Source organism: Mizuhopecten yessoensis, unplaced genomic scaffold (genome assembly GCF_002113885.1).
Source record: "Mizuhopecten yessoensis strain PY_sf001 unplaced genomic scaffold, ASM211388v2 scaffold11111, whole genome shotgun sequence".
Lineage (NCBI taxonomy): Eukaryota > Metazoa > Mollusca > Bivalvia > Pectinida > Pectinidae > Mizuhopecten > Mizuhopecten yessoensis.
The window spans coordinates 550535-568151 of NW_018408885.1; the positions used below are offsets into that span (position 1 = coordinate 550535).

General features: G+C 36.5%; 1 protein-coding gene across 1 annotated transcript in view; it reads left to right on the plus strand.

Moving 5' to 3' along the window:
- The window catches only part of LOC110465998 (DNA repair protein RAD51 homolog 2-like), a 44437-nt gene extending 29287 nt beyond the window's left edge, over window positions 1-15150 (plus strand). The window contains 1 exon segment of the mRNA XM_021522229.1: window positions 11328-15150. The gene's annotated coding sequence lies outside the window, so the exon portion shown is untranslated.
- Window positions 15151-17617: the final 2467 nt, after the last annotated feature.

A 17617-nucleotide genomic window follows, 5' to 3' on the forward strand; every position in this document is an offset into this window, starting at 1 on the left:
AAACACCAGTCTCATTTTCATTGTACCTCGGGAGTAAACCAAACAGTTTTTTAAACAAAGGGCATAACTCTATAATTGGGAGAGGACCCCCGATTTATATACTGTATTGTTTAAAAGGTATCACTTAAATTGGTGAAGTAATATGGAAGGAGTAGTGAATTTATTTTCTAAACAAATGGAAAAATATTTCTATTAATATGGGAGTTGACTTTATATATAATTTACAAATCGTCAGTTAGAATGAAATGCTTATTAAGTATATTGGTGCAGTACTTTGAGAGGAATAGTGTATACATGTCAAACAAGGGGACATAACTCTATAATGAAGAGAGGGAACATCGCTTTGTTTATGTTATTGCCATCCCCTCTTTGTTACAAATGCAAGTATCAGTAAAGTATTTTGACTGCGTCTGATGATGTAAATATGTTTAGGAACAATGAGAGGCCTACACACCCTAAATCTAGGATAATGTAATTAGCCATAATGTTTAAAATGCAAAAAAAAAAAGATCAGGGCTCATAACATTGAAAGTGTTCAGCTGCAGACCCAGAATTTAGTTTGTGTGTGCTAAGAGAATATTGCTAAAATATGTACGACCTCAGAACCAATATAGCCTACCAGAAGGGTGCACCAAAACAAGCAGTGTGGATTCTTGAGACACCAAGACAAGTTTATGATATAACAAAGACAAATTGTGTCCTGTGGAGGCTTGGTGATGATTATGTTTAGTAGATATAGCCTGAACTCTATACAGGTAAACAGCTTATCTGGGAACAAGGACAACATATTCTTATGAAAATTAATCTTCAGTTCAGTGACAGGTTTTGTTAGTTTCTGGCTGATTTCCAAACTTGTAATCAGAAGGGCAGTGGGACAATCATTCAGTGGTCAACACAGCCAATATTTCTCACATCTAAACGTAATTTGCAGGCCAGGGTGTTATCACTGTAAAGTTAGAGATTAGTCCCCAATCTTATCTGTTTCCTTTCCACAATACTATCTGTATGGGTGAGCCAATACTTCACTAGCAGATTTGTTCATTTGAGTGGCAATCCAACCCAAATTTGGCAGAATATCTTTGTTGACTTAATTTTAAAATGTTTGAACTGAGAAATGGGAGAATAATATGCAGGAGTTATTTCCCTTTGACCACAAAATCTTACATGCCTGGTTACAGTGTTATTCATGAAGCATAGTTCCTCATATGAAAAAAAAGCTTTTTCGAAGATAAATCGGTTCTTTTCTCTATAATTAGCCATCATCTTGTTATATGCATACCATGTTTATCTCACTGTCATTCAAGTCATATACAATAATGTGTTATTTTAAAACCTGAAGATCAATTTTCCTGCATAGATTAGTTCTATTTTCACTAAGATTAATATCTGTATTTTTAATTGTCACTGGTAACAATAGGTGTGACCCTAAGACCGGCTCCTATCACTATCTCTCAGTGTTAGTTTTCTTTAATTTAAACAATTTTAATAGGAGTGTCACTATTATGTACATGACTGTTATTAATTGATCTTTAATGAATTGTCACAGCACTTTATAATATGAAATGAAACAGCAAATCATTGTGAAACATCTCTGAATGTGGTTTTGTATGGACAATAACTCACAAGGCCACTGTGGGGATTAGTGGAGGAGTGTTTTATTGCATAAACAGGGGTATAAACGACCTTTAGGAATTGTTTTTCATAAGTAAAGAATTACTTGTGTATGTATATACAATGACAAGCAAGATTTAAATCTTGGTCAATTAAGCCTTATTATGAATTCATACATTGTATGTGCAAATTAGTTTTCTGTCATTGCCAATATATGTGTATCTTATCTCTAAGACACTTACAATTGATAATATTTCACAAGGCAGTAAACTCATTTTTTACAACATACAACATATCATGTAATCTCAACTGTAGGTGCTACCTATATCTCTAGTGGAGGCCATGTGAAACAAATTCTACGTGTTTAACAGTGCCATTTAAATCTTTGGTGTTTGTTAGGTTAGGTCATGTAAATTTGATTGCAGTTAAAATGTCATGTAAATCCGGGGCAACTAAAATGTAGGCTTTACCCCAAAGTTGTGGCCATCAAAAATTTTCAAAATTTTGTTGCTTATTTATGATGAGGGTTAGAAATAAAATGGAAAAAGATCTATCATTCTTTTTTTCTTTTTTTTTTTTTAATTCTATTGATTTAATTGTTAATTTGTACACGTAGTGTGGGATTTGTACTTTGAGTGTAGTCCTACTTTTGGGAGTCGTAACAGATGGGTGTTAGTCCCCGCTGTGAGTCGTAACAGACGGGTGTTAGTCCCCGCTGTGGGTATTAACAATTGGGTGTTAGTCCGTGCTGTGAGTAGTAACAGATGGGGGTTTGTCCCCGCTGTGAGTCGTAACTGATGGGTGTTAGTCCCCTCTGTGAGTAGGAACAGATGGGTGTTAGTCCACGCTGTGAGTCGTAGCAGATGGGTGTTAGTCCCCGCTTTGAGTATTAACAATTGGGTGGTAGTCCCTGCTGTGAGTAGTAACAGATGGGTGTTAGGCCCCGCTGTGAGTAGTAACAGATGGGTGTTAGGCCCCGCTGTGAGTCGTAACAGATGGTTGTTAGTCCCCGCTGTGAGTATTAACAATTGGGTGGTAGTCCCTGCTGTGAGTAGTAACAGATGGGGGTTAGTCCCCTCTGTGAGTCGTAACAGATGGGGGTTAGTCCCCGCTGTGAGTATTAACAAATGGGTGTTAGTCCCCGCTTTGAGTATTAACAATTGGGTGGTAGTCCCTGCTGTGAGTAGTAACAGATGGGAGTTAGTCCCCGCTGTGAGTATTAACAATTGGGCCCGCTGTGAGTAGTAACAGATGTGTGTTAGTCCCCGCTGTGAGCCCTAACAGATGGGTGTTAGTCCACGCTGTGAGTAGTAACAGATGGGAGTTAGTACCCGCTGTGAGTCGTAACAGGTGGGTGTTAGTCCCCGCTGTGGGTATTAACAATTGGGTGTTAGTCCCTGCTGTGAGTAGTAACAGATGGGGGTTAGTTCCCGCTGTGAGTCGGAACAGATGGGTGTTAGTCCACGCTGTGAGTAGTAACAGATGGGTTTTTGCCCCCGCTGTGAGTCGTAACAGACGGGTGTTAGTCCCCGCTGTGAGTATGAACAATTGGGTGTTAGTCCGTGCTGTGAGTAGTAACAGATGGGGGTTAGTCCCCTCTGTGAGTCCTAACAGATGGGTGTTACTCCCCGCTGTGAGTCCTAACAGATTGGTAGTTGTTCCCGCTGTGAGTCGTAAAAGATGGGTGTTAGTCCCCGTTGTGAGTCGTAACAGATGGGTTTTAGTCCCCGCTGTGAGTCGGAACAGATGGGTGTTAGTCCACGCTGTGAGTAGTAACAGATGGGGGTTAGTTCCCGCTGTGAGTCGGAACGGATGGGTGTTAGTTCCCGCTCTGAGTCGTAACAGATGGGTTTTAGTCCCCGCTGTGAGTCGTAAAAGATGGGTGTTCGTTCCCGCTGTGAGTCGTAACAGTTGGGTGTTAGTTCCCGCTGTGAGTCCTAACAGATGGGTGTTAGTCCCCGCTGTGAGTCGTAACAGGAGGGTGTTAGTCCCCGCTGTGAGCAGGAGATAACATAGATCTAGTGTTATCAAAAGGATGAGAGAAGAGGTCAGAACGAACTCGGTAACAAACAGATTTGTTGTGAATGTCACTTTACCATCAGTAACCTGTGTGTGTTAATACGATGAGATTGTGATAAGTTATATCAAACGTACCAGTGAACTTCTACAGAATTAATCGCCAAACCCTACGTCTTATGACGGCAGGTAAACGTGTATATAAACAAATGACTAAATACCCGACACTGATGAAACCTCATTATCTGCCATTCCTTATATTCACCTCACTGATACGTAACGTCTTGGATCTTTAATCACACACAAGCAAACATAATAAGTGTCATCATTACGCCTCCTTTTTATCCATTAAGGCTCATTACAAATAACAAATGAGTGGCCAATTAAATTGTCAATTGAGACATTCATTTCAATGACTCTTTCTCCATAATTTCAGACAAGTTTGACGTAATTGGTCACACTATATGCCTGTTAAGAATTACGATACAATTATTCCAGCCTACGTAATATGGTATTTTTTACTTATATGAAATATATGTACTTGTTATGTTTTGTAAGGAGAAACCTGTTACCTATTATGATAATGACATGAGGTTAGAGGGGATGCCAGTCGGAATGATAATGTATGTGATCTCCGGGCTAGAGTACAAGGTGCCACATCGCCATGCCGAGGGTGACATCTCCGACCCCTGATGTCAATTTGTCACTAACCGTTTATCACGTTTAATGTAAAATTAAATGAAAATGTCAATTAGAGATCTGATCATCTTACTTATTTTGTATAATCTACTGTGTGGATTTAAAACAGTCGCCCTGTTAATGGTGTGTATGTGATAAGGAGCATGGCCGGCGCTGGTACAACTACATGTACTTACTGGGCCATCGGCTACCTGTCAGTACCGTAGTTAGTCTTCTAACATACCAATGGTATTAAGTACAAAAAATGTATCAAGTGATTTTCTCAGGTCGGAGATTTTTCTTCTGGTTTGTTATACATTGTCAATGATAATGCAAAGAAGCTGTGTGCAGTCCTACCCTGTTTTATGACAGACCCTAATTGTTCTTGGTGGGTATGAGGTTAAGGTTGAACTTGCATTACACAGAGTAATTGGACAAAAACATGTAGCTTCTTCTCCAGGTGATAGGTCCAACTCTTTGCTGAATTGCTTTTAAACTTAACATGTATAACACTTAAGGTCATTGCTGCTAAAACGAAGAAGCATGTTGCAGTCTTTGTGATGGCATACAAAACATGTGTTAATTTGTATAAAGTGAGGTAAAGATCACCGTACCCAAAAAATAGAAAAAGTAAAACAGTCATATCAATTCAGGTAAGAACGTTAAAGTTTTGAGACAGACAGCACAGTTGCTTTCTAACACATGTGGCTAAAATGATACTGTGACCCTTGTCCACAGTATTTTATCAATAATCCTCGCATGGTTTTTTCATACTAGCGATACATATAACAAGGATTTCAGTGGTCTAGTTTATCATGGTGAGGGATTGTAGTAGTAGTGTTTTTCACTCACACTGTTCAAGGAAAAGATAATTGTGATAAAAGTATAGCCGTGTTTCCTGTGGGGAGGACTTCACCATTTTGACCACTACATGTCGGGTGTGGGTAGACTTATAGCCGTTTTTCCTGTGGGGAGGAGTTCACCATTTTGACCGATACATGTCTGGTGTGGGTAGACTTATAGCCGTGTTTCCTGTGGGGAGGACTTCACCATTTTGACCGATACATGTCTGGTGTGGGTAGACTTATAACCGTGTTTTCTGTGGTGAGGACTTCACCATTTTGACCGATACATGTCTGGTGTGGGTATAGACTTATAAAACTTAATTGCTCTAACTAGTTCCCTTAGCAATGCAGCTAGTACTCTTCATTCACATGTTGTTAATGTAAACAAGAACGTGATCGGGCTTATATTCAGGCCAATGGGTCAAGGTCAGTGTTTTCGTAAAGAAAATTACCATAAAAATTCATTTTATGTTAAAGGTTTCTTTAAATAAAGCTGATAAAAAAGTGCATGTCAAACATCAAGGTAATTTACTATAAACATTACAACCATTAACATACAGGTCAGATGTCAAGGTCACTGTTACTAGATATGATAACCATTTTATTGATATTATATATTACCTGGTAGGTCCCTTGGCTCAATAGCAATCCTGCTCAGACAAAGTGAAATTCTGTTATATCTTACTTTAATTTCAGAGGTCAAAGGCTAAGATCACTCCTATTAATCTATATTGCTACATTCTGCATAAACTTGGCAGACATATGTGGTTTTACTAGTGGCGTATCTGTATGTGAGGTACAAACTTCAGGTATCCTGCAGGTGTATGTGTGTGTGTCTGGAGCCTATTTATAACAAATTTTCCACCTTTCACACAGCTTCTGGTCATGACTTTAATAAAAACTGATTTAGCTGATTAGTATCTTTTTACAGGTACATATGGAGAGTTAATCACCCAGAACTGGTCACAAATGTGAGTTTAATGAATATCTACCTGGCGTTAATTTCGCGCTCCTGTTGTAAGCCAGTAGCTCGTGTTTCTGTCCTGACATTTGACACTTAAATATTACTTTTAACAGATTTTGTAAATCTCCGTACCACGATTTGCCAACAAATTGACAGGCTATACAAGGAGAGATCCTCATTTCTTTTACCATAAATCTCATCATGTCAAATTTAAAAACTAAAAATGGACTGTCACAACCCTGAAATAGAAAACTTGTGTCATGAGAAAAATACATTAATATCAAATACCTCCACAGTAATTGATCAATGGATATTTTCTAGCTCGTTAAATACTGGTGACAAATATGAAATATGATTGTATTTATATACATTTACAATGTTATACAATTCACATCCTGTCTATCAATTCTTAGTTTGTCATTTTAATTAATTTCTTTTAAAAAATGTACGGAAATGTGCCCTTTTTTGACATAAGAATTTGATATATAAAATGTAAAAAATGACTTCCCTATTACAAAATAAAACCTTATTGATTGCTTTATATGCCATGTTCATGTATATATTCATTCCACATCAAATAAAAAACTCAATGGAACAGTTTTTATCAATTTTGAACTTTACAATCTATAAAAAAGAAATTGCCTGAATGTTTTATTTTCAGATTTAAGGTTTGATTCCTATGTTAGTAAGTCTTAAATATCACCATAGTTTAGTTTCTCGATCTTTGAGATTGTGAATTAATTTAGTATCAAGCTTATTTTTTACATTTTCTTTTACATTATTTTTTCAAATCACAGTCGTACTAGAAAACAGAGAAATTTAGATTATAATTAAAAGTAAAACTAGTCAAATGTTGTTATCATTTTATCTCATTACTGTTTAAGTTACATGCGCGTTTTAATACCCCCACCTTCTAATGTCGGGGTGGCGGGAATAGTGTTTCCCGGGTCCATCCCGTCCTGATGCAGTGTCATCACTCTTTTGACTTCATTTTTTTAAACCAAATTTTAATCGTGCTCTATTCAAATGTCAATTGTGAGAAAACTTTGAATGAGTTTGTATTTTGGAGTTACAGGTCAAGGCCAAGGTCACCATTACTCATAGAAGTTTGTAAAACATTGACTCTAGTTTGCATTGGAGGTTGGGGCATTCCTGTCTTACAGACATTTTCTTGCCTTATTAGTCTTAGGTTGAACATTTTGTTTAAATGTAGTTCTTGTCAAGTTTTTATGTGACTTATTTCAGTGGGTGTGGAATCGGATTGAATTTGTTCACAGTCTCCGAACTGACTGCAGCCATGTGGCAGCATTATCGTATAGCAGTAAAGCTGAATCAATGGGTGGCCGGGTGCTGCAGTGGATAGCACACTCTCCTTTCACCAAGGCAGCCGGCCGAGGTCCATTTCCTCCCAAATAATGACCCTCTGTGGGCTTCTGTCCGGGCCAACAGAGTTATTAATTTAAAGTTGAAAACTTCTTTAACAATTGTTGTAATAAGAAAAAACTTTATATTAAAAAATATCAGTTTTCTGATATAAATTACTTGTGTCTTTCTGACAGAGTTCAAATAAACAAATGTCTTCACTCTAGCTTATTCCCTACCACAGAAATTATTTTCAATTTAATGTTCACATTTTAAAGTTCATATATACACGTACATTTTGATTGACAATCAAATAAGCATACGTTGATGACTTTAATTTGTATAAAACCTTTTATAATCATAAAAAGCCGAAGCCACTCTTACGACAGAGAAACAATATGTTACACGATGTCTGTACCAGCCCAGCCTTGAGTTGGCTTTGAATGTGGAGAGTGGGACAATCAATTATTTTAATCAAAATCTTGTACCAATATTCCCCAGCACCTGATTTAATTCCAGATTAGATGTCCTTTCTGAAAATATATTGGATTGCACCTAAAGAAACTGTCTCTACTGATACACATGTTTTAGGTCGCTGTCCACCTGATACGAGATACGTCCCTATTTATTGAGGTATTCCACTATCTATGGATATCTAAATCTAACAATAGCATGGTAATTACTGCGTTTTCATAACCTGGATACAGACATTATCACTGGCGATTATTACAATACAAACATCGAACTGCTCATCACATTGGTAAGTGTTCGCTATGGTCCTGCCGGTGTAGATTAACAGACGTTATTGGAACTCGTAAACCACCAAATATGGTAGAGGATTTTGGTATGATCCCTGAACGGTGTCACATGTACAATAGCCACACCTGAGATTGAGTGCGTTTCGTACCTGTACGCTACCAGGTGATGAGAGGTAGGTGGGACGTCCGGGCTTACCTGGGTAAATATTATCGTAGGAAGTCCCCACTCTCCGTGTCTACTTCAATGTGCCAATCTTATCTCCGAGGATACAAAATGAAGTTTCAATAAATACTGATCTCCGATATGTTTGTGTATGCATTCTGTAATACGTTTTCCCGTCTCTCTGCAACCTCCACTTCAAACTTGAACCTTATCATTCAGAATTCAAAATAAAACTTTAATCATTTTTTTTCTAAAATTGAGATTTCCATTTGATTTCAGTTTTCCTTGGAAAACAAACATGTTTTGTTAATAGCAGTGTTCATCAATCACAAATGTCTACAACAAATTGTTTTAATGAAAACAAATCGTCGGTGATTTCAGGATTAGTGTATGCATTCTATCACACCTTTGAGTGTGTTTAGCTTTCTTCAATCAAGAGATGCCATGCTCTCTGCTTCAAATGCGTCTTTTGTAGCATATTTTATCTACTAATGATTTTGTAATTTTTATTGTGTATTGTGTTCTTTTGGGTCAAAGGTAAAGGTCTGAATCAAACAAAGATAAAGGTCTGAATCAAACAAAGATAAAGGTCTGAATCAAACAAAGATAAAGGTCTGAATCAAACAAAGGTAAAGGTCTGAATCAAACAAAAAACCAATGTCAACTGTTCTGTGGTAACTTTAAGAAAACCAACATCTGACTTGATAAACTGAAAAGCACATTCAGAAACCGTACTGAAATGGTTGACACCAAGTCCTTCCTATACATGAAGACCCGGTATATAAATATAGACGTAGTATGTAGAAAACATAGTTAGTTAAAATATCATTGAAGAATTTTCATTTACCATATTTTCAGAAGTAACAAAGTTTATATCTGTACGTAATGTGGTGAACGTGCACAGGTGACTTTTGTAAATCGGACAAATGAAATGTGAATTGTGTTTATTAACAAAATATAAGGGATGTGAATGCATTAACAGTGTGACAATATATGTGACTATATATAAACTTAATATTATCATATAATGTGATAAAAAAAAGAGCCTATATCTGAGCACAAAAACAAAAAACAAATACAAAAAGTTTATATCTGAAAGCTGAAAGGAAACATTTTGAAGTGAATATTTGTTTTGACGAGAAACAGTACTCTTTGTAGGATTGAGCAGCTAGAACATCGGCCATTATTAGTTTACAGCTGATGATGAACATGAAGCCTTTGATACAGGCTACCAATCTACCGAGATTAGTGATACTAGCAACATTACAAACAATGTTTACTGACACATTTTACATAATGATAGATTGCTATGGGTATGAAGAACAGGTCTATAATATTAATCTTGTAAACACTGAAGGCCATTAAAGCATTAAGGTGATACAGAAACAGTGATATGGTTTGGGCACTGATGAATCAAACAAATATTAAAAACCTATACTAAATCTGACGCACGCCTCATTCTTCATTACAAAATCCTCAAAATGTCATTATAATTAATTGTTTAATAAACAAAGGGTCACACACAGGTCACATGTACCTGTTGACATATACCAGTGTTGTATATAGGTATAACATGTACTTTTCAAATTCCAACCGTACATGATAAATCCCCAAACAGATATCTAGAAATGACACAACAGTTAGTAGACACAGAATAAAAGTGATGTCAGGGTGTTGAAAGTCTCTTAGAGCAAAATATTACTGATAAACAAACAACTCACTTTGATCTTCGTTGGGCTTTTTGCATGCAAATTTGGTCACTTGATAAGAGTAATCAATGATGTATTGTAGTCGGGGAATATATCCCTGGGTCCACACGGTGCTCGAGTGTTCACAATTTATGTACTCCAGAGTTTCACTTTGAAGCTGTTTTTCTTTCTACGGAGGTTTATGTTTTCTCCTGAAGGTGATAACAGAATTTATAGAGCTGTAACCTCAAAGTGAAGGGCTTTGGACCTGTAATCCAGACTAAGAACTCCACACTTTATGTTCTGTGAAATATACACCAACCATGTCTATCTAAGTTACCTCAAAACTGTCTTGTGTGAACAAATATATTAAAATATTTTATTTCATTTTAATGTTTTAGAAAAAAGCATGTTTGTTGTGATGGGTTAGCTTTAGGTAACTGTGTCTTCGTCAGTACATGTAACATGTACGTCACAGTATCATCTGTATACCTCTACAGCCAATCTAGTACTGACGTAGGTTTCACTACATGTCTGCTGACGTATCCGTATGTTTCTCTGCAGTTCCCTATAAGCTATATAGATTGAGACTTATATTAATACTATATGTGACATGTTTTGCAAGGCCTATACTGACGCTATGTTTCTCCACAGTTTCTCTATTACATTAGTGGAGGTGTACCTCTGTGGCAACTCTGCGAGGCCTTTTACGTTTTGTAAGCTATAAACTTCTCCAGGTTACTCATGCCTTAACTGACATGGTGGTGATTTATAAACCTACCAGTATTATATGTATAACGGGCCAGTATTATATGTAAAACGGGCCAGTATTATATGTATAACGGGCCAGTATTATACGTATAACGGGCCAGTATTATATGTATAATGGGCCAGTATTATATGTATAACGGGCCAGTTTTATATGTATAACGGGCCAGTTTTATATGTATAACGGGCCAGTATTATACGTATAACGGGCCAGTTTTATATGTATAACGGGCCACAGGGCCTGTGTTCAGCTTTATGACAGATTTCATATTATAGATATCATGTGATAAGTAATAACAGAACTGACACTGTGGAGCTATTCTCCGATATCATTGTTTAAGCCCAGAAATCATTTCAGACACTTTAACTTCACAATCTCTAGAATGAGTTAAGAAATTTTTTTCAAATTAGGTTCAAGCAGAAATTATTTGATTTATCAGTTTGACAAGTGCAGCATTCTTTTCAATTTTTCAGGAAGTGTTGAAGTGAAGACTTGTTGAAAGGATGAACCACCCAGTTGAGTTCAGTTGGTGCTGACCTTGACAAGTTGACCTTCACCTTTTGACCTTGGTGGTTGTTATCAGATCCTCATAGCGTATCTATCATGCACTGAGGCACACTAGTGAAACACATACCAACACACTGGATGTTCATAGTCCAAGCGTCCACACAAAGGCCAACCGAGGAACAGACAGTTCCGAGTTCTTACGGATCAGTAGCCTTGTATTGGCTCCTCTGTTCAAACCCAGTGAACATGAAAAAAAAATCAACAAAGAAGAAAAGGGATAAACGGTAGATAACCAGTGTGTAAATCAATGCATGTATGTCAAACAAAAGTCGGAGAAGCCATTAATAGCCTTTGTCAATTCTAAATCTCGTCATTTTGATTAAAGTGATAAGTAAGAATTAGCTGTTGCTTTTATAGGTGCAGGATGAGACAATACCGACTGGCACTTAATGTTTTGTTCCTTTAAAGCTTTAATTTTATGATAACAAAATCCTGAATCATTAGACGGCCACCCTAGCATGAGAAAGATCAGACCACACCGCGCTGTTTTATTGTGTATCTCGGTCTTGGTAGACCTTCTTTGTATTTGATTCAGACTTTCAGGATTGTTTCTCTTTTGTTTTTTGCTGTTATCAGGCAAAGAGAAATTTAAAGTGTAACTGGTTTCACACACGACTTGTCAAATACCGTGTTGAAAATCTAGATAATGTTAAGTATGTCCAACCTTTTTTTGTACTTTTTTATCAGATGGTTCTGATTTTGAAGAAAGCGTGTCATGTGGTGTTTTTACCACTTTTATTGAGATAGAAAAAGACCATTTGTTTCACACCCAACCATAACGTTCTGTTAGGTAACACGGGGATTTCTTTAGCTGTCAAAGATAAACGATGACTATTTTGTAGTGTTTCTACAGAAAGCTTAATAATTAAAGACCTTTCTGTGAAAAGTGTTTTATCTGTTTATGAGTTTCTGAATTCAATGCAGAGTGGTAAAAAGTTAATGTAAGTTTACCTGTAAGCTTGTTGGAATACAATCTTTTTAAAATGTTACTTTTGTGTTTTTAAGTTGTATTTTTTATGAGTTGTCAATAAAAATCTAGGTTCTTCTTTTTCCACTTTAAAACTTATCGTAATTAGATAATCAAACTCTAGATAGTATCATACCAGAAATAGTAGGAATTGATATATCGAGATGTGTATATTTTTATTTTCACACCTGAACCAAGTTAAGATCTTGTTTTGTATAATCTCAGTCCTTGTTTGAAACGTTTCACTGTTTATCTGTTTGTCTATATGATATTACATGTAACATAATTTACCACAAGGAGATACATATTTATCTGATGTATTCAGATTAAACAAGAGAAAAGACTATATGTCAGGGAAGAGCTGAACTTGAAAATCAAAATGTCAGATGATATTATAAATGAAGGCTTGAATTCCAGAAATTATTTAGTCATCTGGAAATCTCCGCTTCCTGAGCTGGACACAGAACGTTCCGTGATTCATGTTTAATCAGTGCACAGGAGGTATCCTTGATATTGGGCCATTAGTTTTATTACTGAAAATAATCTGCTTCATCGTCGCATAAATTGTCAATACATGGAGGCTCTGACCATTGTACGGCGTGTTGGCACGATACCTTTTACGGTCGTGTCATCTGACCGCGATAGGCTGTTTATTTATCCGTCCCAAATGTTACCGTAATGGGTAATGTGATGTGCATGAGGATTTGCATGTGTTACAGGCTATCAGAAGTATTAAGTAAACACAAATGTGCCATGCCATTCACCTGGAGAAGGCGATGAATTGTCATTCTCTGCCCCCTGTCATTGCAAAATAAAGACACGGACAAGCGCCACTGTGCGGTCATTGTGCCGCTTTGCATTCAGACATTGGCGTGGGGTATTATGGCCACAGTTCAAGGCAAGGGCAATCACAGGAGGATGAATCTCAAATCAATTCCCATATTTAAAGCTTCTATATGGAGGTAGATTTTCTTTCTTGTTTGAAGGACGCTATCCATTGTGCACTGTCGCTGTAGGAATCGATGGTCGTGTTAGCTTGACCAAGTAAATCAATGGGCGCGACCAAGGACGATAGCTAAAATAGATACTAAACAATATCAACTTGTTATTGTCCATTCCATATCACTGATACTCGACAATGGAGAACCGAACCACATGGGAGATTGACATTTCTCCAAATCACCAGGCAAAACTCCCAATCTCATTATTAGAGAATATTTCATTGGATTTGTTGTTGATTGATATTCTGCCTTGATAAGTGTCTTGGTGTCTTATTCAGTCATTTATAATGATATGAAATGGTGACAGATTGCAGGGGTTTTATTTTTAATTATATTCAATTCCAAAGTTAATTTGATCTTTCTATATGTTATACTCAACAGAGACCAAACTGGCTTTAATGCGGAGTTGATGAGTTAACATGGTGAATATTTAGTTTCATTAAAATATAGGAATTTATAACTCCTTTTTATATTTGTTGGAACTGTCTTAAATTAAATTCATTTGCAAATAAAAAGAAATTGGATTATTGAGATATTTAATGTTTTGAATAGATATAACAAAGATCACCAGTAATAAATATCCTTTGATAATATTGTTGAGTGCCTGCCAATTCGAGTTACCTTGCTTTGATTTTTTCAGAATATGTTTGTTTTAGAGTCAATGAGAAATGACACTGTTTTACTACCTATTTTTTATTGTCTCAATTAGAGGAATAATTTTATGTTAGTTTGTAAAGCAGTAATAATCAAAGGCAATGTGTTAGTAGCTCTCACTAATCAGAGTCTATCACTCAGCAGGATTACTCACTGGTTATCCCTTAGTTAGTCATTAACTCAACAAATTCATGACATTTATTTCAACTTTTCTCGTTTTAAGATGTGTCATGTATGAGTAAAGAAAAAAGGAAGTGTTCCTTTCAAGTACTGTGTTGATTGTTAGTAAAGTCATTGAACTGGAAATGTTTAGTTTTGATTGAAGAAATTAAAACCCAGGTATGTGTAAATATGGTATGATTATTGATTGGAGTGGTATACTGGCCAATGTGAAGGGCGTCATTAGGCTACAATGGACAGGTACCAGGTGGAGCCGGCCACTGTATGGTCAGCTAGAGGTTAACTTGCTTTTTAAAGTGCAATAGAAATGCCATGGTCAATTTTTCACATTGAAAAAACTACAGTGAGTGACACAGCAAACAAAAGTACCGTTATTATCAAGATCTAGTGGAGTTCCTTGGTCGATTTTTCTCTGTAAAAGTAAAAACATATCTGTCTATAAGTTGTTTTCTATAATAACGACAGCCATCTGTATTTATGATGTGAATTGATGGGATTAACGGTAAACAGAGTGAACTATACAAAATCACCTTTGTCCCCTGCCCTACCTAGCCACTTGTGCATACTGGCCAGGGGTCAGTCCCGGGTTAATGATAGTCTACAATGTCCAATAATTATTGTAATGACCCCCTTAACAGTAATTGTATAAGTTGTTTATTAGCATTTTTTTTAAATCATGTTCCTGTTTAAACGTGTCGACCTATGGATTTGGGGAGGGATAAACCATGTGTCTGTATTAATTGATTACTGGGAATGGAACGGAAACTAAGGAATGGGCGCACAGATGACTGATTATTATTTATTTTATAAAATGGTTCAATGTCTGTGCAACTGCCAAGAGGGGAATGCCATATATAACACATTCCATTTGTACAATCATATTTTATAGGACAACCGAGCAGTTTTTACTAGGTAATAAAAAGAAAAGAAAAAAGAAAGGTTACAATACTTTAATGTACATTATGTTTCTTTCAATATTTTTGTATTTATTTTTTTATTTCACGAATGAAATGTTTATTTAATATCACACAACCAGCAATGGCTCAGTTCCTACATATGTAAAGAACACTTGACATTTCCGCCTATGTTAATTCTCCACAGAATCACAAGATGGTCATCAATGATTTTCCATCAATGAGTTTTACAAGTTTTAGTGGGTTGCTGCGTCCGCCATCAAGGGTTCAGAAATTACCATCTATACATATAAAATCTTAATTTGATAAAGTACAAATATCTTAAGTGTGAACTTCAGTATACAAGTGATAACGTCAGAAAAAAACAGTAACAAGTTAAAACTGAGGACGTCATAACAGTACAAAAAATTAATGTGAACCATTGCTGTTTATTTGGGTCAAGCATAAAATAGCAATTAAAATTAGGTTTAAAAACGGAATTATATTAGTGGATATATCCAAATGTCATGTATTTATTGATAGATATATCTACACATGTATGTATTTACACATATCTATACAAATATGTTTACCAGAAACAAAATATTAGCCATTCCTTAATTATATTAACCATATCACTCCGTTACTGGGTACTATATGATGATGCTAATGTTATGAAGGTCCATTCAACAATGCTAACTCGGGTATGACGGTATGAGACTCATAAAGGGCTGTTGATTGGTGATAGGGATCAGAAGGGGTTCCGGTAACGGTGTATACACGGGGTCAGTGGATCCTAAGGGAGCGATTGGTTTATTGATTAATCATTGTTACCTGCTTTCAAGTTGACACATCAAAGAGTGCCGACACGAACGTAGAACAATAACTCGGGTGAAATATCATCTTGGTTGATGTTGCCACACGCCGTTTGACCATCTAATAAAAACTGCACGTCACCCTGGACGTAAATAGAATCATATTTCATTGGCTAATGTGTCCTTTACCTTAATTAAGGATATTGTTTACGGGTAATTGTAAAATGTATACCTGTATGTGTGGCCAGTTCGATCTGTTATCGCTGATCGATTGATTTTAAACAATAATAGGAAACAGATAGACCTGAAAACCACAGGTAATTTATTTCGTAGTTGATCAAAGACAAAAAGCTGTTTAAATCTAGCCCTAGAAACACCGTCCTTTTTGGCAGATCAGTGTAAAAACAATAGTGTTTTAGTGTTGGAGGCGAAACGCTGGCCTTTGTTCTTGGCTGTTTGTGAAGAGGAAACAAGAGAACCATTGGATATGTTTGATGTTCCACAGAGATATTCTCGATAATGTTTCGTTTTTCTTGGCGAAGAATGCTTATTTAGCAGGCGTGACTTTTGGCCATAATGTGCTTCCGATTTAGCAACAAGCGCCAAGGTTCAATGGTAGCGGAAAGAGATTGGCTGTGAACAAGACTAACACGAATTCGTTATACAACATTTAATCTTACAACACAGCAACTTTATTTTTCAAAAAGAAAAAAAAGAAAAATAGGTGAAAGTTTTATTTTAACTAGTGGGTGGAACAGGAAGTGTAATTGCGCAGAATTTTCTCAATATTACATAAAAACAACAACATTAAAAACTGTGTTAACACCTAAAAATATAACTGACGATCTGTTCTTGACAGGATAGAAGGAAAACATTAACTGCAAATATATTTTGGTAGTACTGTTTATATCCAGTGGACTGGGTTCCAATCTAAGTGCTTATATCCACCTTATTTCTTTTGAAATCTCTCAGCATATATGTATGTGTGTTATTGGGTCCATTTCGTATTTTTCTATTATGTTTCGATTGCAGATTTATGGCTAAACGTCAAGGGCAATGATACATTATTCATGAGTAGAGGGAACTGTTATCAAGAATATTGAATTGCCTCCCTTTGGGCGTTGAGGACGTGCTGGAAGTGATGCACGTTCAAGCTTACCAGAATCCTTGTGTGTATGCTGTACTATCCTTTGATGTTAATTTTAGCAGAAACATGAAGCTCTGCTCAATTTAACGAAACTTGAGAGAATGCCGGAAGAAGATATTTATTTGTTGCTCTATGAAATGCCCTGATATGCTAGTAACGTCTGACACATCCGAAAGTCACGCTTGACTTGGGAGTATCGGAAAAGGTTATCGCAACAAAAGAGTGGCGGGCGGTTCTGTTTATTCTATGATCCGGTGATACAGAGTCTGACAGACGTGGAGATTTGCCATCCATAAACCGCAAGACGGGTTAATTACACAACTACCTGTTCGCATTTTACATCTGAATGGAATGCGACGAGGAAAGCACTATTTCAAATCGCTCTTCTGGTCTTTGCATGTGCGGTAATCGCAGGTTTATGTAGACTGTTGTTAAATAACTAACGTCCGCCATAATGGACTTTTTCTGCTACAACAATCGAAAAAAAACTTTATTTTTAGAAGCTAAAGTGGTCTGATTAAAGAGGTTCCATTAGCTAG